This window comes from Danio rerio, chromosome 14 (assembly GCF_052040795.2).
Source record: "Danio rerio strain M-AB ecotype USA chromosome 14, GRCz13ab, whole genome shotgun sequence".
Classification (NCBI taxonomy): domain Eukaryota; kingdom Metazoa; phylum Chordata; class Actinopteri; order Cypriniformes; family Danionidae; genus Danio; species Danio rerio.
In genome coordinates this window covers 51,761,045-51,784,188 of record NC_141034.1, presented here as the reverse complement: position 1 = coordinate 51,784,188, position 23,144 = coordinate 51,761,045, and the positions used below count along the sequence as shown (strand labels likewise).

Genomic DNA, 23,144 nt, shown 5'->3' with positions numbered 1-23,144 from the left:
TTTACAGCAGGGTTTCACCTCACACAGAGACTGAGGAGAAGGATGGATTTTTCATGTCTCAGCGCTCTCTCTATGTGCCTGGCGTCTTCCAGCAAACTCCTGTGCCATCTTAATTACGCTTGCTTGCTGGGAAACAGATAGCATGGTGTATGATTTATAGCTAAATGCGTTGCATGGCAGTTTGCTTGCATAAAAATTAATGCGGTTACAAGCAGTCGGCTTAAGTGGCAAGTGCTGTTCTGCACATGATGGAGGGATGATTTGCATTTAGCTTACATATAAATTAAAACCAAAAGAGCATAGAATCACCAAGAGGCGACACTCTAGTGCGATTTGGGAAACAGCCACTAGATGGAGCGGCGGCTATTTTGGAATGAAAACTCCAATAGAACAACAGCATATTACAACAAGTCTGTAAAATAAACTATTAAAAGTGCTGATGATTGTGATGGTAAGTGTTGTATTGTCGTCTTTCAGGTTGTATCTCAGCTTTTTAAAAAATAAATAAATAAAAAACAAAGCAGCTGCTTGCCACCCTGCTGAAAAATCAAGCTTAAACCAGCCTAGGCTGGTTGGCTGGATTTAGCTGGTAGTAGAGGGGTTTTAGCCACTTCCAGGCTGTTTTTTTTATTATTATTATTATTAAAAGCAGTATTTAAAACTTTTTATAACTATTTTAAAGGTCAATTATATTTTTTATTTTATTATAGAAATTAATTTAACAAATAATCCTTCATTAATGTTTCAAAAATTAAATAATAATAATAATTATTATTATTGGGTAACAGAACAAACCACTGTTGTCTAATAACTAATAAAAAGAATAAAATTATCAGATGGTAACTTCGGTCAATTATCCCAACGAATAAACAGCTCTCGATAATATTTCAGCATGCTTTTACTTGCGTATTAGACATGAAGCACACATTCTGCACATAATGGAGGGATGATTTGCATTTAGCTCACATATAAATTAAAACCAAAGAGCATAGAATCACCAAGAGGCGACACTCTAGTGCGGTTTGGGAAACAGCCACTAGATGGAGCGGCGGCAATTTTGGAATGAAAACTCTAATAGAACAACAGCATATTACAACAAGTCTGTAAAATAAACTATTAAAAGTGCTGATGATTGTGATGGTAAGTGTTGTATTGTCGTCTTTCAGGTTGTATCTCAGCTTTTTAAAAAATAAATAAATAAAAAACAAAGCAGCTGCTTGCCACCCTGCTGAAAAATCAAGCTTAAACCAGCCTAGGCTGGTTGGCTGGATTTAGCTGGTAGTAGAGGGGTTTTAGCCACTTCCAGGCTGTTTTTTTTATTATTATTATTATTAAAAGCAGTATTTAAAACTTTTTATAACTATTTTAAAGGTCAATTATATTTTTTATTTTATTATAGAAATTAATTTAACAAATAATCCTTCATTAATGTTTCAAAAATTAAATAATAATAATAATTATTATTATTGGGTAACAGAACAAACCACTGTTGTCTAATAACTAATAAAAAGAATAAAATTATCAGATGGTAACTTCGGTCAATTATCCCAACGAATAAACAGCTCTCGATAATATTTCAGCATGCTTTTACTTGCGTATTAGAAATGAAGCACACATTCTGCACATAATGGAGGGATGATTTGCATTTAGCTCACATATAAATTAAAACCAAAGAGCATAGAATCACCAAGAGGCGACACTCTAGTGCGGTTTGGGAAACAGCCACTAGATGGAGCGGCGGCAATTTTGGAATGAAAACTCTAATAGAACAACAGCATATTACAACAAGTCTGTAAAATAAACTATTAAAAGTGCTGATGATTGTGATGGTAAGTGTTGTATTGTCGTCTTTCAGGTTGTATCTCAGCTTTTTAAAAAATAAATAAATAAAAAACAAAGCAGCTGCTTGCCACCCTGCTGAAAAATCAAGCTTAAACCAGCCTAGGCTGGTTGGCTGGATTTAGCTGGTAGTAGAGGGGTTTTAGCCACTTCCAGGCTGTTTTTTTTTATTTTTTTTTATTAAAAGCAGTATTTAAAACTTTTTATAACTATTTTAAAGGTCAATTATATTTTTTATTTTATTATAGAAATTAATTTAACAAATAATCCTTCATTAATGTTTCAAAAATTAAATTATTATTATTATTATTATTATTGGGTAACAGAACAAACCACTGTTGTCTAATAACTAATAAAAAAAATAAAATTATCAGATGGTAACTTCGGTCAATTATCCCAACGAATAAACAGCTCTCGATAATATTCCAGCATGCTTTCACTTACGTATTAGACATGAAGCACACATTCTGCACATAATGGAGGGATGATTTGCATTTAGCTCACATATAAATTAAAACCAAAGAGCATATAGAATCACCAAGAGGCGACACTCTAGTGCAATTTGGGAAACAGCCACTAGATGGCGCAGTAGCAATTTTGGAATGAAAATTCCAATAGAACAACAGCATATTACAAGTCTGTAAAATAAACTATTAAAAGTGCTGATGATTGTGATTGTAAGTGTTGTATTGTCGTCTTTCAGGTTGTATCTCAGCTTTTTTTAAATAAATAAATAAAAAAACAAAGCAGCTGCTTGCCACCCAGCTGAAAAATCAAGCTAAAAAAAAAATAAAAAATCAAGCCTAGGCTGGTTGGCTGGTTTTAGCTGGTCGACCAGGCTGGTTTTAGAGGGGTTTTGGCCACTTCCAGGTTTCCAGCCATTTCCAGCCTGGTCTTAGCTGGTCAGGCTGGGAGATGACCAGCTAAAACCAGCTTGACCAGCCTAGCCAAGCTGGAAGTCTAGCCAAAACCAGCTATATCCAGCTTAAACCAGACTGGTCAAGCTGGTTTTAGCTGGATTTGGCTGGTCATTTTCCAGCCTGACCAGCTAAGACCAGGCTGGAAATGGCTGGAAACCTAGAAGTGGCCAAAACCCCTCTAAAACCAGCCTGGTCGACCAGCTAAAACCAGCCAACCAACCTAGGCTGGTTTAAGCTGGATTTTTCAGCAGGGCATCGCGACAGCAATAAGATCCAATGGACAGCCGAGCACATTTACCCCAAAATGGTGGAATCTGGGGCCGTTGCTGGGTGCTGCTGTTGCAATGAAACGTTCTATTAAATGTCGCCTCTTGGTCATTCTAAACTCTTTGCTAAAACTATAAGAGTTAAAAAAAAAAACTAAAAAAAAAAAAAACTTCTTAAACCATCTCTGCACATTAGATGTCATGTGAATAAACAAGTATTTAAAAAAAACACACATTTGAAATATAATCCAAATTAAATGTGTTAATTATGAAAAGTATTCATTCATTTTCCTTCGGCTTAGCCTCTGATTTATCAGAGGTTGCCACAGCGGAATGAACCGCCAACTATCCCAGCATATGTTTTACGCAGAGGATGCCCTTCCAGCGGCATCCCAGTACTGAGCAACACACTCTCACATTCACTCACAGACTTTTTTTTCTTATTTACATATTTCTCTAGTTATTTAGAGGTTGTGGGAGGGATTAGCGGGTGTTTAATTTGTTATTTTCTTTGTTTTGGAGTAACCCCGCCGGTTCTAAGCCACCCAACCCGCTCTGAGCTGGTATCGAACTGGCAACCTACCGCATGGGAGTCGGTTGCTCTAACAAGGAGGCTAAAGACCATGACCTCTAGCATCTGTCGCTAGAGCAGCTTTGGAGGTCAGAGGAGTGAGGTTTACCTGCACAGCACTTACTAGCTGGCCTCCGTTACATTGGCACCTCTTATTTTTCTTCCCTCTATTAGGTTTGTTTGTTTACTTAATATTGCATTTATTGTACATATTTGTAAAAATATTTTGGGTGATTTAAATATTAGTTTTCTTTATCTTTATTGCAATTAAGCGAACCACTTTTTTGCCACGTCATTGTCTGTGTTGTTTCATAGCAGCTAACGTCTTCAAATTCTTCAAATATTGATTTGTTATAATTATGTTAAGCCCTTTTTCATCCTCCGAGCCACACGGGCCGTAACAATACACTATGGCAAAGCTCTGTAGTATATATATGTCTTTTTCCAATCTTTCCTGCATGTGATGTTTAACAGTACAAGACATTTTTCACAATATTTCCTACTATTCATTCATTCATTCATTCATTCATTCATTCATTCATTCATTCATTCATTCATTTTCTTTTCGGCTTAGTCCCTTTATTAATCTATGGTTGCCACAGTGGAATGAACTGCCAACTTATCCAGCATTTTGATTTACGCAGCGGATGCCCTTCCAGCCACAAACCATCTCCGGGAAACATCCACACACATCCACTCACACTCATACACTATGGACAATTTAACTTACCCAATTCACCTGTACCGCATGTCTTTGGACTGTGGGGGAAACCAGAACACCCGGGGGAAACCCACGCGAACGCAGGAAGAACATGCAAACTCCACACAAAAATGCCAACTAACCCAGCTGAGGCTCGAACCAGCGACCTTCTTGCTGTGAGGCATCAACACTACCTACTTCCAAAAGCAACCTGGTTTCCCATCCAGATAATGACCAGGCTCAGGCCTGCTTAGCTTCAGTGAGTAACCAGTCTTGGGCTGTAGGGTGATATGGCTGTGGCAAGTGAATATAGGCCGAAAGCCTCTATAAGAGATCAAACCTTAGCAGAAACAATTAAAAGACTATTGAGGAGCATGCTTTGTGGACAGAGGTCCAAAGGGTCCAAAGTTCACTTCACTCATGAAAGCAAGTTTTACTTAAGTTTAATTGTGAAAAATATTTCCAGCATCAAACTTGGGGAAGGAATGAACCCAAAGCAAAAGGCTGGATGTGAAGTGTCAGATTTGGCCATGTTTTCTGAGGCAGGAGCTGTTTAGATCATTAGGATAAGCAAACAATACAATATTTATGGGGGAACTAGATCTTCTTTGCTCCTAGTTTCACAATGTGACAAGGGATCACCATCATCAGCACTGTGAGCCCCAAAACACGGCAGGGTCACAGAAAGCACACAAGGTCTGTGAGCTTCTTTACAAAGCATAATTGTGTCCCACTTACTCTCAGCTTTCTCTGCCTTGCAGAAGCATATCCTTTCCTTTGGGAGAAGAGCGAGTCAGTTCGGCTCTGTCAGTTCAGCACCTCTCCAAACCGAAAGAAATCATCAACACATGCTCCTCCGCAGTGACCACTCGCTCTCATGCCATCCTGGGAACAGAGAGAGGACACCAAACAAAGACATCTGAAAATATGTTTTCATCTTAATTTATACTCCAGAGACATAGTGCATAAAAGAGATGCATGTGGTAAATTCCACAACACACACACACACACACACACTATGCTAACCGTAATTGGTCAGTATGGATGCCTTTTTTCCCCTCCTGTATGGAGAATGGAATAAAACCACATTGTCATTGCCTGTGTTTTATTTATTTACACACACACACACACACACACAATGGAACACTTGAAGAGCTTCATTACACACACCGACAGAAAGAAGCCCACCAGCAATACCAAACAGGTAATAAGTACTGCAAAGTGTTTTCTGTAAATGGAAGACACTTCAAGATGTGTACGGTTGGATTCTCTTTGTTTTGCTGACAAAACAGACACAAAATCAATAGTCTACAAGCAGGACGAGGTTTCATGTCAGATTTGAGCCTACCCACCATAAGAAGACAATGTTTTGCTTGGATTCAGAGTGTCTACAGTTTAATGAGTTAAAATTAGGAAGTTTAAATATCTTTTTAATATGATACAATTTAACACCACCAAACCTGCCATGAAAATACATGCGCATATGTCAGAATACAGAAAATATTCACTGGTCCAACAATTTCTTAGCCACATATTTTAAATAATATGTCAAAACAAGCTAAATATAGTTGTTTACAAACTTAGGGGTATGCAATATGATGACATTTAATGATGAATTATTTAAATGTTTCCACTATCTCCCATTAAAGCATTATCGTAGTACCATTCTTATTGTATACATTGCAAAACTGGCACCTCTATCTCAATATACCTGTTTTGCAACACACCGTAAGTTCACATCAAATATTAACTCCATCATACAGTCAATTGATATTGATAAAAGTATGTTAGTTGTCATTTACTTTAAAGCCTTGCTAGTTATGCATTAACAGCAAATTCAGCTCCGCATTTTTATGCCAAATCCTATGAAACAGTGATAAATTTCAAGATTAGGCTATGCTTAAAGTCAGATTGTGCCAAAACTGTCAAACCATAAAAAAAGAATTTAATAAAAAATATTATATATATATATATATATATATATATATATATATATATATATATATATATATATATATATATATATATATATATATATATATAAATATATATAATATATATATAATTATATATATAATATACAAGAAGGTCGCTGGTTCAAGCCTTGGCAGGGTCAGTTGGCGTTTCTGTGTGGAGTTTGCATGTTCTCCCTGCGTTCGCATGGGTTTGCTCTGGGTGCTCCGGTTTCCCCCGCAGTCACAAAGACATGCGTCACAGGTAAATTGGGTAGGCTAAATTGTCTGTAGTTTATGAGTGTGAATGAGTGTGTATGGATGTTTCCCAGAGATGGGTTGCAGCTGGAAGGGCAATTGCTGCGTAAAAACATATGCTGGATAAGTTGGTGGTTCATTCCGCTGTGGCTACCCTAGATTAATAAAGGGACTAAGCTGAAAAGAGAATGAATATATATATATATATATATATATATATATATATATATATATATATATATATATATATATATATATATATATATATATATATATATATATATACACACACACACACACACACATATATATATATATATACATATATATATATATATATATATATATATATATATATATATATATATATATATATATATATATATATGTATATATATATATATGTGTGTGTGTGTGTGTGTGTGTGTGTGTGTGTGTGTGTGTGTATATATATATATATATACATACATACATACAAATATAAATATACATTTATGTATATATATATATATATTCATTTATGTATGTATGTATATATATATATATATATATATATATATATATATATATATATATATATATATATATATATATATATAATTTTTATTTTTTATTTTATTTATTTTTTAATCAGTCAACATATGTCGTGCTTTGGTTGTGGACTCAGGTTGACTTGTTTCCATGTACATGCGTTTACATGTTTCTATATACTCTCACGCTGATATTTTCTCAGAATAGCTCTGAATGACAAAACAATGTTGGTCAAACCATGATTTTTATAGTTGTAGACTCATGTTAACCTGAGTCTACTGATGGCGAGTTCAGACTGCATGATTTTTTAAAGTAGGCATGTCACAGATGTTTTCACACTGCATGCCTATCTGGGCTAGCGTTTTGTCTGTGATTTGTTTACACTGCAAAATGGATCGGCGACAGGGGCTTTCACATTGCATGACTTCACAATAGGAAGATTCGCCGACAACTTCGTCCAAACTACGTCTCACAGCCAAAAACAGGTAGTATATCTTTTGTTATTAACTACATAACGAGAAAGACACCTTTAATGGGGTAGAAAATGTACATATTTGTTCACCCTGGTTTAAAGTAAGGTTTCTTAACCCTGTTGCTGGAGATCTACCTTCCTGTAGATTTCAGTTGCTACCCATTTCAAACACACCTGCCTGTAATTATCAAGTGCTGTTCAGGTCCTAATTAATTGGTTCAGGTGTGTTTGATCAGGGTGAGAGCTGTGTTTTGCAGGAAGGTAGATCTCCAGGAACAGGATTGAGCAGCCCTGGTTTAAAGGAATTAGCAATTTCTTCCACAACTTTCTCCTATAACTTTCTGTATGAAACGTCAAACAGACACGGTGCTTCTGTCGAACTAGTTTTTCCTCCATTTCTTGGGACCAAATAAACCAAAAATGAGCAAATGAGCATTAAATTTACATCTCCCTCAACCTCCCGCTGGCCTGCAGGTACACACACGCAAGTGAATGCTGCTCTGTCATTGGCTGTAGGCGATCGCAGATGTTATTTTCAGTCAAAACTTATTTCACACGGCATGATTTGAATCGCGGACAGCTTCAGATATTTAGAACGCCAAATATCTCACTGGCATTGGTGACTCATCTGTGATTCTCTCAGACTGCATCTTTGATAGTTCATACTGTGTGATTGTCACTCATGTGCATGAGCACCGATTAACCATTGTTTTCAGGCATTTGTCTGCGATTTCTCAAAACCTGTCTGTGAGTCAAAATCAGGGCTAAAATCATGCAGTCTGAACTCGGCATAAGTCACACACAAGCTGATATTTGCCGGTGTGTGGGACATTCCCTTTTCATAAAGAATCTGTCATTGTAATTTTGTTTCAGGACTGGTAAATGTGTTTTGCGTAATTTATTTTTTTCTAAAATGTAAATTTGTTTCGTCCTTGGTAAAATCGTTTTTTCCTATGTAATTGTGTCTTATGATAGGTAAAAATGTTTTACAAAATGTATATTTGTCTTGAGCATTGTTCCATATTGACTAACATTATTTTGACAATGCTAGCGTGTATTGTTCCTGTGTGTTGTATCCTTTATTATCTGTCTCTTTCTCTCTCTCCACATGAGCTGAGATCAGGTGCAGGGGCAGCAGCAGTTATAAAAGCACGCTGTTGGTACTGTTCATCGAGTTCTCTTCATGTTTCCCTTCGATGTTGTGTGTGTGAGCAGATCCCTCTATGTTCTCTGTCCGGCAGTGATATCTTTCTGTCTGAAACCTTTTTCCAAAGTCATCTGGTGAGATACTTTGTTAAATATGGTAATAGGACAGTAACTTGCATTAGCAGTGACTAATCGTTTATTTCCTGTCTACAACCCTATTTCAAAGTCATCTAGTGAGATACTCTGTTAAATACGGTAATAGGACAATAACTTGCAGTAGCAGTGACTAATCGTTTATTTCCTGTCTACAACCCTATTTCAAAGTCATCTGGTGAGATACTCTGTTAAATACGGTACTAGGATGGTATTCTGTGCTAGCAGTAGCATAATGTTTAGTTACTGCTAAATGATCTAAGGGAAGGCCCTTTTCCTTTTGTCCTGTTTTCTCCAGTTTAATGGATAGTTATGGAGGGTAGAATTGTTTGTTTCATTTACGGAACTTTATTTTCTGTTTAGGTAAGAAATTTAATATTAGGTAGTGTTGTCACGATCGGTCCTTGAACCTGGCTCTCTGGTGTGGAAACTGGTGTGTATACCACTAAGCCACAGAGGAAGTTGTGTTGGACACAAACGAAAACACTCCAAGAGGGAATCCAGAAAACAAGGATTTATTTAAAAAAAAAATTATAATAAAAAAAAGTAAACTTAGATTCTTCTTAGAATGAGGTATATAAAATATTCTAACAGTATAATAAACATGTACGGAGACTCCACGAGGGGAGAAAACAAACAAACAATAAGGCAGTCAGCAACAAGGAAAATAAAACACTCTTACTAGAAGAAGCTCAGGAGATCAAGGGAAACACAAGGCAAGTTCACCAGAGATGACTCAAAAACCGAGTGAGGAACACAGACAAAGTGACAACTTAAATACACTGGCTGGAACAAGTCACAGGTGATCAAAATTAAGTAAACAAGACCACACGAGGAAGAACCAATGACTGTAAAAAATATGGACGACGCGACAGCCCTTTTTCCCATTGAACGCCTTGAGGGCAAAATGCCTGCTTGACGGGCACAAACTGTCGCAAAAGACTGCTGAAATTGGAGCCAGACATGCGCAGAAGGACTGTCTGATGGAGCCAGAGGAGGAGCGGCGAAAATGAGCGGAGTCGAGCTTCCAATCAAACGCTTTATGTAAAATCAACCACGCCCCCCGAACTTCTCAGCATGCGTTTGCTGTCATATCAACACAAATGGATGTAATAACGTTAACAAATATGAGGGTTTTATATATTCAATCGCGCCAGCTCCAGGCCGCAGCGCATAACTTACTCGCGGCGTCGCGGGCTGATTCCGGCTCGCATGCGGCAGCGCCTGCTCGCTCGGCCGCCGCATCTGGCTCGATTGACTCGGGCTGGAATTGGGTAGTGAGTCCAGGCATCCGGAGTAGGTCCAGCGGAGGTAACATTAGTCAGTCGGAGCTCTAAGAGATAAGTCTCCGGCAGGCGAGAATCTAGCCGGAACTGTGTTTTGCTATCTGGGTGGCTAGGCGTGTATCAGCAAACTAATAAAGCCCGAAAAAAGCCCTGAACTTAGCGAATAAACAGTGTTCCACCAGGATCATGTATGTCAGAAACTGTAGTTTACTGCTGAACTCATTTTGTCATGGTAAAATAACACAGAAATCGAATAATAACACTTCAGTCTCCTGCCGAAGCTCAGACGCCGCGCTTTCAGAAACTGTCAATCACAGCTGTCAATCACGATGACACGCCCAGCATTAAATTACTGCTAAAAACAAACTGTTTACAAAAATGAAGATCTGCACCTATTTCAGCACAATAACCAGTGCCTTAATCGACCAGAACTATCTTTCGGGACATTTTATTGCAAGTGTAATATTTTTTTTTTTATTTGGGCTCAAGTCTCCTTCATTAACACGGAGGAGGCGGGCTTTATGGCTTGTACTGCAGCCAGCCCCCAGGGGGCGATCTAACGGCCGAAACCTTCACTCAAACGTAGGCTTGCGGCACACTTGGGAAGAACAAAGACAGAGGGGAAACACAGGGACCTCTAGGGGAAAGGAGACAAAGTGCAGGATGGTGACAAGCGTACTTTGTTTTGTTTGTTGTTTTGGCGTTTTTGTTTACTGGTTCTGATACTGGAATATTTTTGTTTGATAAATCTGTTACCCCTTTTGACAACTTGGCCTGTGTGTGTGTGCTTGGGGAACAGGAATGGGGACTCCGGGTGGCCTCTTTTAATACCGGTCACCCTTAACCTTATGTGTGTAGCGAGGTGCATCCGCTACGTAACAGCGTAGTAATGTTGTTTTCCACTTCCCGGCCACCGTAGGATGAGAAGAGAAGGCGAACTTCTTTAACAAAGCAGACTATAGCTGTGTCCCAAATGGCACACTATACACTATGCACTCATGCACTATGTACTTATGCACTTACACACTCAACAGGATAGTACATGTATGTACACTAATGTTTTTTTTACTAAGCGGAAATTCAAACCGTTTCCCGGATGACGTTTGACGGTTGCCAAATAAGTGAAATAAACGACCGAATTATCAAATATTACCTGCCGTGAGTTTAACCGCATTCACCATCAGGAGGCGCTATAATCACTCTCGCAGGAGAATTTTGCTTTCACCATCCAAAATAAATAAAGTTATTCAACATGTGCGTCCGATAGCTCCACCCCTTCCGCTACGTAAGCAAACCTGCAGTTGTTGAGTGCGTGAAGTGTCCATCATTACACACTTCGTTTTAGCGACTAAATGAGTGCATCATCCGGGTAATTAAAGTACACTTATTATTTTTAGAGTTTTCAGTCTGAACGCACTACTTACACTATTTATACTACAAAATGGCGTAGAATAGTGCATAAGTATGCTATTTGGGATGCAGCTTATGTAGCATCCCTGCTGATATTTCGGTAGTTTAAATTAATTGCATAACTTCCACAAAATATATTTAAAAAAACGTATCTAGCCTGCACGAAAGACTAAGCCCGATTCGCCTCAAGTTTGAACAAAATGCTCAACACATGTCATTATGACTCTCATTTATGCTTGAACAGATCAAAAGAAATTCACCTCTCTCATCCCTGTTAAGGATTCACTTCCTTCAGTAATTACAGGATAACCCAGTAATTAGCTTGCGTTTGATGAATCAGCATCAAAAACAATGAGAAAATTAGAAAAGATGATGGAGAGAGAGAGAAAAAGGATATTGCATTCTTTATAGTGAAGGTGTTATGCCTTATTTGCACTATGATTTAAATCATAAAGCATCTAATTTGTATTTAATTACAGGCAACGTTCACGCATACCAATGCTGCCTGCTTGCTAGAGTCATTTGCAGTCATTGAGTGGATTACCGCTCTCTCCAAGTGAGTCCAGAGCAAAGCAATATCTCCCAGAAAGTCTTTAAAGGTTAGACAAGGTTGAAATGACTCAATCTTTCACCTCATGCGAACCGCTAATGCGTTCTGCATCTGCGGAGGGAATATCAGAGGGGAACTGGCCAATCATTTAACTCTTAAGTGATCAGTATTTCATGTCTATTGACAATCGGTGGTCATTATGAAAGCATAAAGTGCGAAGATATTACACGGGAAGGAGTGTTCTCGATTAAACCCGGCTCTCTTTGCCAAGCATGAATAGGAATGACACCGATATGAATATTTCATAGTCTTCTGGGATTCTTGTCCATGTTTCTGCCGGGGTTTTGGGCTGAGGAGGACTCTTGCATAATGGGGGTGATGCATGATGCATGAAGTCCAGACACCACATGGCTTTATGAGGGAGAAGTGGGTACACTAAAATAAAATTTAAAAGGCCATATGATGGTTGTAAAGGGTCTTTCTGTTGTTTATTGGGTGTTTATTGGGTCATGATGATTTTTATGCTGTATAGACTGACCTGAAAAAAAAAAAGGTTCATTAGATTTACAATTTTTTTTTTAAGGTAAGTGATTGCAAACAGTTTATTTGGGCTAAATTTAAACAAACACATTAGGTTGAACATTATTAAATTATTTTTATTTTTTATTTTTTTATTCAGCCCATATAAATTGTTTGCAACCTTAAAAAAATGAGTTAATCCAAAAGAATATTTTTTTTCATTGTGCATTTTTACATTTTCAAAATACAGTGGTTCCTCGTTATTCTTGGGAGTTACGTAAAAAATAAAAATAAAAAGTATTTTTTACAATTATTATACACACTTTAAGGCTGTAAAACCCCTCATGACATACATTATACACTTTTCTCTAACAGGCATTAACATTTTTACTAGATATAAAAGGGCCATAAAAGTTAGGCCCAATAGGGCCCGAGTCCAACAGAATTAGGCTCGAGTTGACAAGTACATTTTGATTGACAGCTTTTTAAAGGCCCAAACCCGCTTATAGCTTGACATTATTCAGCTCTTTTGCCTTTTTTCATGAATGAGTCGTTTAAATGTGTTTTAACACTATTTATTCATAACAAACCTAGGCTTTTGGCCACTTAGAAGTTGGAACAAAGAAATAAAACAAGTCCTCTCTAACATCATAACATCTCAGCACTCTAAATAAGCCTAGGCACATACACTTAGCCTTTAAATTGGCTAACAAATCAATAAAAATAAATCTTTCTTAAACAAATGAATTAAAATTAATTATAAATTATGGCCGGTATTTGGCAATAACGAAGTTAAGACAAAGGCTTTGTGGGATTTGTTTCGCCACTTCGCTTCACAATCTATCATTAAGGTGACGGTGAAGCTGAATGATAAAATATTTATGCCAACGTTAGCCTATATACCCTGTCTACATTATGATTTTATGGTTTAATTAATATTTAGTTATAATTTAAAAAACCCTTTACTCACCAAGATTAGGCTATATGTTCTTGTGGAGGAACATCATTGAATCCACTGTAAATGGCTTTAGCGCAGTTCTGCACTCGCCAAACAGCACTGAACACCCTTTCACTGCTTCTGCTACAGGTCGAGATGTATACTGTTCAGGGTAATTTAGCATGCTTTGGGTAGGATTGTTTTTTCATCTTCTACCAGCCAAGAACATCCATTTCATTTTCCATGACAGCGGTTTCAATGTAGCGAGTGACCTCGTCATCTTCCTTAGCCCCTTTCACACAGTGATACCGGTAAATATATGGAAAATTTCCGGAACGACTTTACCGATAAATTCAAAAAAGCGCTGTTCACAAAGGCAAGGACGTTACGGAATTTTTCCGGAAAAGAGCATTCATACATCCATTCCAAAATACCAAATTCTGACATCATTAACCAGAAATAAGATCTAAGAGGCTGCGCTTGTATTTGTAAACATTTGACTACATTACAAACTCTGTGGATGGATCAATATTGTGAACAACTTCGATGAAAACATATAGCGAAACACTTTCGCATGTCGAGATGTTCATAATATGTGTGTGCTGGCGCTCATGGGCTGTTTCATGGGAACACGCAAAGCTTGAAGGTAAACAAACAACGGCTTATCATAAGCATCTTATTGATAATTATTTACACAGTTGGCATTAAGATGAACATATAAACGTTATCTGACTAACATCTAGCAGCTAAATATGTCTCACGTCAGCACGTTCTAGACGTGCACGCGCTCTTTCCAGCAATCTTCCTTCATCAGCATTCCGGCAAATTACCGGTAATGTTACGACTTCTCTTTTAAAAAAATAGCCAGAACGAATTTACCGGTATTTTCAAAAAGGGCCTGTTCACACATATACACCTTTCCGAAAAATTGCCGGTAATATTCCAGAAAGGTCTGTATGTGTGAAAGGGGCTCTTGTCAGCTTGCTGTACATTGCTGTTTAGTGCTCTACCGTAATACGCAGTGTATAAGCGACCACCAAAATACCTTGGAGGCTAGAATGACCGCACTTATTGAACTGGTGGCTGGCCTCACCAAAGTCAAAATTCGCTCTTTTTAATTTCTCCCTCATCATTTGTTTTACCTTTGCAGGGATACATTTTTATGTGGTAACAAACAATTCGATTACTTTCTCGCGCTAATCCAAATGTATCACATGACTGTTTATTTACTACGCAAGCCCAAGCCCGGCCCGACCCCATCTAAAATGACAGAAATTAAACCTGAACCCGTTGGGTCCCAATAGGTCCTGTCGGGTTTGGGCAAAGATCTTGAGCTCTAATTTTCACACTTTTCTCTCTTGTTCAAACACTCTCAAAGCTCATACTTTCGTAAAAAAAAACCAAGTCCAGTATTACAGAATGAAATCAAAGATCAAAACCTGTTGTCTGGCGCAAAAATTCATTGCTGTCAACTAAAGTTTCATAAAGCTTTTTAGCTTTTGTGTGGCATCCAGCATAATGTTTTTTTTCCTGCAGTCCCTGATCCACAAAACTAAAGCTGACTCCATCCTTAAGGGGGTCGCACAGCGAATGTGCTGCACAGACTACAATTGGAAGTAACACACACCGGATGCGCACCTTCGCATGTTATTTAAAATAAAACTACTCAAATGGCGCTTTGTAGTGCGGCAGAAATATGAACAGTGTCCTTAGGCTATCTGGTGTGCACCTGGTGTGCGACCGCCTTTACGATGGTCTTGCTGCAGACAGCTACAACCCTTTTTGCATTCTTTTTAAAACTGCTAGCGATTGAAGATTTATGTTAATTTGGCAAGCTGAACGCATTCTGGGGCGAAGCAGTGGTGCAGTAGGTAGTGCTGTCGCCTCACAGCAAGAAGATTGCTGGGTCGCCTCGGCTCAGTTGGCGTTTCTGTGTAGAGTTTGCATGTTCTCCCTGCGTTCGCGTGGGTTTCCTCCGTGTGCTCCTGTTTCCCCCAAAGACATGCAGTACAGGTGAATTGGGTTGCACTCACAATATCTTTACTGCTCAATTCATTTAACCTATCAAATATAATGTTTAGACCATCACTGTGCCTTCCACTATCTGTTCACTTGCTCATTCACTCTTGTCGCTATGATTTTCAGGTATTTTAATTCATTTTGGGGGATCACAGAGCCGGTATGAAAATGCAGAAAACATGCAGAGCTTCCAGGAGAGGTCAAATACTAGACACTAAATAGAGGAGATTGTTCCGCTTGCTTCCAGCATGGGATGTGCGCGACATATCTAAAAAGTGGGGAGGAATGCGGGAAGTATTGGAGGACCAGGCGGGACATGCACGATTTCCGGCAAAATATCATTCGTTTGGGGGCATCTGGGAGTCTCTATGCATTTGCAGCCGTTGGGAGGGCAGGGCACCACCCTTATATAATGGTAGGGGAAACAATGCAATGTATGAAATACATACATATTATATGTATTTCATACATACGTATATGTATTATACATACATAGAACATACAAATATAACAAATTATATAAGTATGAAACATAATTTAAAAGTATAAGCCGATTGATGGCAGTCAATAAAATACCAACATGAACAGTTTTTCATTAGAGACAGAAAGAGAGAAACAATTCTGCACAATTACACACACACACATTCACCAGATCTTTTCAAGCAAACCTTTCAATATTGTGAGTGGGACGTAAGAAATTATTTTCTTTATGTATTTCTCAATGTTTAATTAATTGAACAAAAGTCTTTCTCTTTGTCAGGAGGATGTAACCTTCACGTTAAAAGAAAGCACAAACAATTATGAAGTACTTCAGTTGAGTTAAACTGAATGCTAAGAAAATCTCCAACGTGTGGGTACACTGTTCTCAATCACTCTGGTAATCGCCACACATATCAGATGACATTTCCGAGAGACGTGTGTTTACTAATGTCATAGAGATGTTTTAAAATTTGGCTAAATGTTTTCATTTTAGCATTTGGCAGGGTTTTGTCTGTTGTCAAGGGCACTCCGAGTGCAACACAACATCATGTGCCAAGCTAAAACCAAACTGGCCGGTGTCCATTCACTCACACACTATCATATTTATCTCTTTGACAAATCCCAGAGAGCCTTTACAGCAGAGCGGTCTCTCAGTCGAGGTATCAGCGCTTGCTATGAGCTTATCTGACTATAATCTGTCTTGGCAATGTAAATGTGGCTGAGTACTAACAGTACCCTAATGTGACCTTCAATGCTCTTTTCTCATATCCCCTCACACTTCGACAAGCTTGCTGTTAAAATTAAAAACACATTCTTAAAAAATGTATTCATACACCCCACTGAATTGCTACAATGTTTTCAGAAATGCAATACACTTTTTCCAGGTCATTTGATGTGCTTTGAGAAACCCATCAGCCGTAATAAACACCTTATTATGTTCTAAGAATAGTATTCATCTGTTGATATAAAGTCAAGAAAACATTCACATATGATATTAATCAACAGGTAAAATGTGCAATATATGCAGTGCATCCGGAAAGTATTCATAGCACTTCAATTTTTCCACTTTTTTTTTATGTTAGAGCCTTTTTCCAAAATGGATTAAATAATTTTTTTCTCAAAATTCTACACACAATACCCCATATTGACAATTGAAAAAAAAAAAAGTTTGTTGATGCACCTTTGGCAGCAAATACAGGCTTTTCGAATATGATGCCACATGCTTGCACACCTGTTTTGGGGAATTTTTGGCTATTTCTCTTTGCAGTACCTCTCAAGATTTGTCACGTTTGATGGGAAGCTACAGTGTACAGTCATTTTCAGATCTCTCCAAAGATAGGATTTAGGTCTGGGCTCTGGCTGGGCCACTCAAGGACATTCATTGGGTTGTTGTGAAGCCACTCCATTGATGTTTTGGTGGTGTGCTTTGGGTCATTGTCCTGCTGGAAGATGAACCGTCGCCGCAGTCTGAGGTCAAGAGCACTCTGAAGCAGGTTTTCATTCAGGATGTCTCTGTACATTGCTGCATTCATCTTTCCCTCTATCCTGTAGTCTTCCAGTTCCATCTGCTGTAGAACATCTCCACAGCATGAACATCTCTTTTTTTCCTTTATTCTATTAGTCCATGCTCACAATGTGTTTATTATATGTCATGCGGATGCACTTCCCTAAGAAATCATGGCAATTAGTCTAAAATTAAATTAAAATTATTTCCAAATAGAGCTATACAAGTCACCTGGGTAACTTATATCCATATCGCAAAATATTTTTTTAGAAAAATTATACATCACAATGTCAGTTTTTTCCAATGTCGTGCAGGCCTGCTAGGCAGCTATTAACCATTCTCTCAGAGGATGACAAACCATTGATGCAGCTCTGATCCAAGTTTTCTTTATGGAGAAAATTAAAAAGCACTGCAGTGTTTGGGTGTGCTGTGTTTGTCTGAGGTAATAAGTCCATTATTACTGAAATGTGTATTTTCCATACAAAATATGAAGCTGATTGGTTAGTTGTAGTCACATGACTCGTGGTGTGCTTGCGACATTCTTAAAAGTTGAAAAGTTTTTACTGCATGTGTGTCACTCTCTATTTGTGTGCGTACCTCCATTGAAAATATTGGTATTTCAGTAATTCCAGATTTATTTTACTTTGCAAACTACTGAATGTTTGCAGCAAATTTGCATAACCTGACCAATCAGAGTAGAGCAGACTCATCAGAAGGCTGGTTTATAGAGATTACTGAAACCAAAAGTCTCAGAGTAGATGCTTAAATGGATATAATCAAATTGAAATATATGGATGTAAACCCAATGAGAACCTTTAAAATAAGCATAATGGGACACTTCTAAAATAATATGGAAGTTGAAGTTGCTTGCAGCACCTTTATTTATTTGCTTTAAATCTCTTCTGTCCCCTTTTTTATTTGTATTCCTTGTGTATTGTTCTTTTATTCTCATGGTGCCGCAGTAAATAAAGAGTGGTTCTGTTTTCTCATTTTTAATGCCTTTTCTACCACAACAGCGCTGGATGTGCTTTAAATTGAGCTGACGAGAAGGAGAGTGTGTGCTTATGGTTTGTCACCCAGCAGTTGTTCAGAAAGCAAATGAAAGACCATTTCAATTTATTATGGTCTAAAAGTGAATCATTTTGACCCTCCGGGAAAATGGCTTGTTTATCCAAACACAACACAAAAAAAAAAAAAAAATAGCTAGTCATGTTGTCTGCTCTCATACAAAGACAATTTCATACACTGAAATGTAAAGCAGCTCTTAAGTCATTTAGTCTGGAGATTATTCAAGCGTTATTGCTATCCCTTCTTTAAAAACACTGTGAGAAGACCAGGTGCTGCTCTGAACAACAAATCTTACACGTTGTCTTGACAGCTGGGCCAAGGGTCAGCAGGAGACTAATGAGAGGACATGGCAATGGATTCATAGCACTAATGTATATATATATATATATATATATATATACAGCTGAGAGTTTGAGATGGATTTATTCATGTGAATGGAAGAAAGGGGAGATCTCTGAGGGCATCAGGTGCTTGACACAGCAGACTGCTTCGGGCAAATGACCGGATCAATAATTGATGAGCTCTTGATCTGTCAATCATAACAGGAACCTGTTGTTGATGTCACGGTAAAAGGTAGACGGCTGGATTACACGGTTCAAGAACAAATCCAGCTCATCAATGATTTGATGCAGATCAATCTATATGAGCTCAGTGATGTCTGATACATCAGAGCACTGGTCTGATTACAAGCATAATTCAACTTTAGAATTATGAATTAGTTTCACTTTACTGTGAATTAACAAACAAGACATATTTAAGGTCTATTCAAGTCCACCATTCCAAGTCTATGCAAAATTTAGCATTTTAACCAACAGTAGACCAACATATAGGCCTAAAATTATTTTTGTTGATTTACCATATGTTTTAAAAATAACAATAATAATTGCCTACTCATTAACCTTTATTTTACGTCTAAACAATCGTGAGAAAATTGTGATCTTAAGCAAAAAAAAAGAAAAAAAAAAAACCCTAATCATAAGTTTTGACAAATAGAGCTTGCAGTGATGAAAATTGTGTCAGCTGACAAACAACTTTAATCAAATAAATGTCTTAAAAGTTAGACTAAAAGATCCCCAAGAGGTAGTCATGGTAAGTGACAAATACTTATACTGTGTCTGTAGATTTTCTTCATTTTAATGCTGTTAATGGTATAGTCCATCCAAAAAACAATGCACTCACTATTAACTCAACCTTAAGTGGTTTCAAACCTTTTTAAGATTATTTCAAGAGTTCACACTTAGCTCATGATTTATACATAGCTTGTTTGGCATGCTGTCCCGGGAGAGAGCCCTGAGCTCAAGAATTCCTCGAGCCCAGGGCTCTCCCCCCTTTTGCTGGGCGAGTGGAGATTGAGCTCAGGTCTATCTCAAACTCCTCCGCTGTTGAGGCCAAGGCAAACTTCATGAGAGTAAGACATTATAAAAAAGTTTTAGGCTTATTTTATCTATAATATAGAGCACATTTGGATGGTGGGAGGAAACCAGGGAACCCGGGAGAAACCCACGCGGACACGTGGAGAACATGCAAACTCCACACAGAAATACCAGATGGCTCAGCGAGGACTCAACACCATTGGTATTCTTGCTGTGAGGCAACAGTGCTAGTCACTGGGCCACCATGTCGCCCATTCTGGATAAAGGGGGAAGAAGGGGAGGAGGGGGGTTTCTTCCAAACAAAGATAGTTGTAGAAAGGAAATTAGGATATATATAGTGATTTGGGATCCTTTGATTGGAGGATCATAATCAGCTAATGTAGACCAGCTGGGTCAATCATGAGCACATGCTCCTCTCGAAATTAGTTTAAAATTAAACTTCACTTATTTAGATCACAAAAGAAGATATTATTTTGAAGACAGCTGAAAACCTGTTACCATCGACTTAATTTATCCATTCATTTTACTCTGCTTATTCAGTCCACATTTATGATAATTTAATCTGACATGCGCAAGCCATTGACTTCCATCTGTAACTATTGATTTCTTATAGGAAAAAAAATTATTCTATGGAAGTCAATGGTTTCATTTTTCCAGCTTTCTTCAAAATATAATGATTTGTGTTCAACAAAAGGAAGAAAGTTAAATAGGTTTAGAACAAGTGAAGGGTGAGTAAATTATTACAGCGTTTTCAGCTTTGGGTGAACTATCTCTTTAAGATAAGAAATTGGCTTAATATAAAAAAGTATGTGCTGACAAAAACAATAACTTTAGTCATCGGATCTCTCTCTTGACTTCAGTCAACCAATTACAAGGCCACTTAAGGAATGTGCATAATAAAGGCAACCCATGAGATTCACAGTGACTCATTTCAGTATCATTTTCTATTTTTGCTCCATTTCCCACAGAACAGGCATCTACTGTAAACACCCTTACAAAATGTTCAATATTCCTACATGAAAGGAGTTACTGTCTTCAGAATAAACAGCAGGTTCTCAACTGCCTGAAATGAGCTGTTTATATTTTTGATCAAATATAAAGTGTCTTTGATTCAGCATTCTTATTCTATGGGACCATAAAAGTGTGTATATTCAGTGGGTGTTATATGATTTGGAGTGTTTAAATGGACTGAATCATTTCCAGCTGTTTTTGGGCATGCATGAGCCACTGCAACAATCAGATCGATGCTGTAATTATTGCGAGTGTCTGCTGGTGCAAATGCAGAAAAAGCCCAGTGTTTCAGGGTGCAGAGCACAATGACATTCAAATGGCTGGTGACAAGCTGTTCACACAGCTTCCCTCATCTCCTTCATTTGCGAGTTTGTCTTTCCTGTGGTAAATCCACTAATATGATTTCCTCCATTTTGTCTTGCCTGTTGATTTCCTCTTTTAGTCTAAATCGACTCATGACTGTGCCACCTTTCAGAACCAACCTTTATTTGTAAACAATTTATATTTAAATAATAAAAAAAAATGGTAATATAGGAAACACGCCACATCTGTAATAAGTCTTAGACAAATTAGCTTCTAACATTTTTAACAGGCCTACATTTTTGTTCTTTATAGACATTGAGGGTGTTTTTTTTTGTCCAGTTGGTAACTAAAAAGTTATTTCTCTCTTTTACATATTACAAAGCATGCACTTACTATGAAAGAAGTAATAATAAAAGTAAATCGGCAGCTTTGTACTCTTGTAGTCTGCAGATACAAGACATATGCTGACAAAAATCACACAGGGAAAAAATATTAATAATAATGATAATGGGCGAAGCAGTGGCGCAGTAGGTGCAGTCGCCTCACAGCAAGAAGGTCGCTGGGTCACTGGTTCAAAACTCGGCTCAGTTGGCGTTTCTGTGTGGAGTTTGCATGTTCTCCCTGCGTTCGCATGGGTTTCCTCCGGGTGCTCCGGTTTCCCCCACAGTTCAAAGACATACGGTACAGGTGAACTGGGTAGGCTAAATTGTCCGTAGTGTATGAGTGTGTGTGTAAATGTGTGTGTGGATGTTTCCCAGAGATGGGTTGCGGCTGCGTAAAAAACTAGCTGGATAAGTTGTCGGTTCATTCCGCTGTAACGACTCTGAGGTAATAAATGGACTAAGCCCACAAGAAAATGAATGAATGATGATAATGATGATAATGATGATGTGATTAAACCCAGCAGTCACAGGACGTCAATGAAAACGTCAAATTGATGTTGTACCCCAACATCGTAAAGACGTTACGTTTTGTTTGGTAAAGAAAATCGGGTTGACGTCAGAACCCAACATCAGGCAAATGTCAATGTCCAACCTAAAATCAACTAAATATCAATGTCCTACGTTACAACTTGACGTTGTGTTAGCATTACCACTATGATGTCTATCAGACATTGTATGTTGGTCGTTGGTTTAAGAAGTTGGCTCGCCGTTGGATTTTGGTCACTTTCCAACACATCCTAACATCAACCAAAAATCGGCATCATTTGAAGGCGTTATTAAATGTCAAAATATCGTTGTCCTTAGACACAGGCTTGATAATGAATTTGTGTCACCTGACGTCACAACCTAAATCTAACCTAATATTAACGTCTTATGTTGATGTGTGCCTGTTGGAAAGGTTCTTGGTACAACTGGAGAATACATTCAGTGGGGACTCAAACCAGTGACCTTCTTGCTGTGAGGTGACAGTGCTAACCACTGAGACACTGTGTCGCCCCAACAGGGGAATAATAAAACAGATTTTACTTTGCTTTTAAGTAGATTCTTATTGTTCTGGTTACTGTTTGCCCTTTAAAAAGTCAACTTCCCAAAGTTCACCTCTAAAATATTTTAAGTACAAAAAAGCAGCAAAGGTGCATTTCAATTGATGTTATTAATAATCATATAATATCATTCATTCATTTTCTTTTCAGCTCGTCCCTTTATCAATCAGGGGTCTTCACGGCAGAATGAACCGCCAACTTATCCAGCATAAGTTTTACTCAGCGAATGCCCTACTAGCCACAATCCATCACTAAGAAACACCCATACACTCTCATTTACACACATACATTTCAGACAATTTAGCTTACCCAATTCACCTATAGCACATGTGTTTGAACTCTGAGGTAAACCGGAGCACAAGGAGGAAACCCACACCATCACTGGGAACA

General features: G+C 37.9%; 1 long non-coding RNA gene across 5 annotated transcripts in view; it reads right to left on the bottom strand.

Annotated features, from left to right (window-relative positions):
* LOC141377601 (uncharacterized) overlaps positions 1 to 23,144 on the bottom strand; it is a 273,462-nt gene that overhangs the window by 235,638 nt on the left and 14,680 nt on the right. For all 5 annotated transcript variants that reach the window (XR_015507914.1, XR_015507922.1, XR_015507916.1 and 2 more), the window contains exon 2: positions 5,035 to 5,181. This is a non-coding gene — a long non-coding RNA (uncharacterized LOC141377601). The remainder of the gene's footprint in view (positions 1 to 5,034; positions 5,182 to 23,144) is intronic.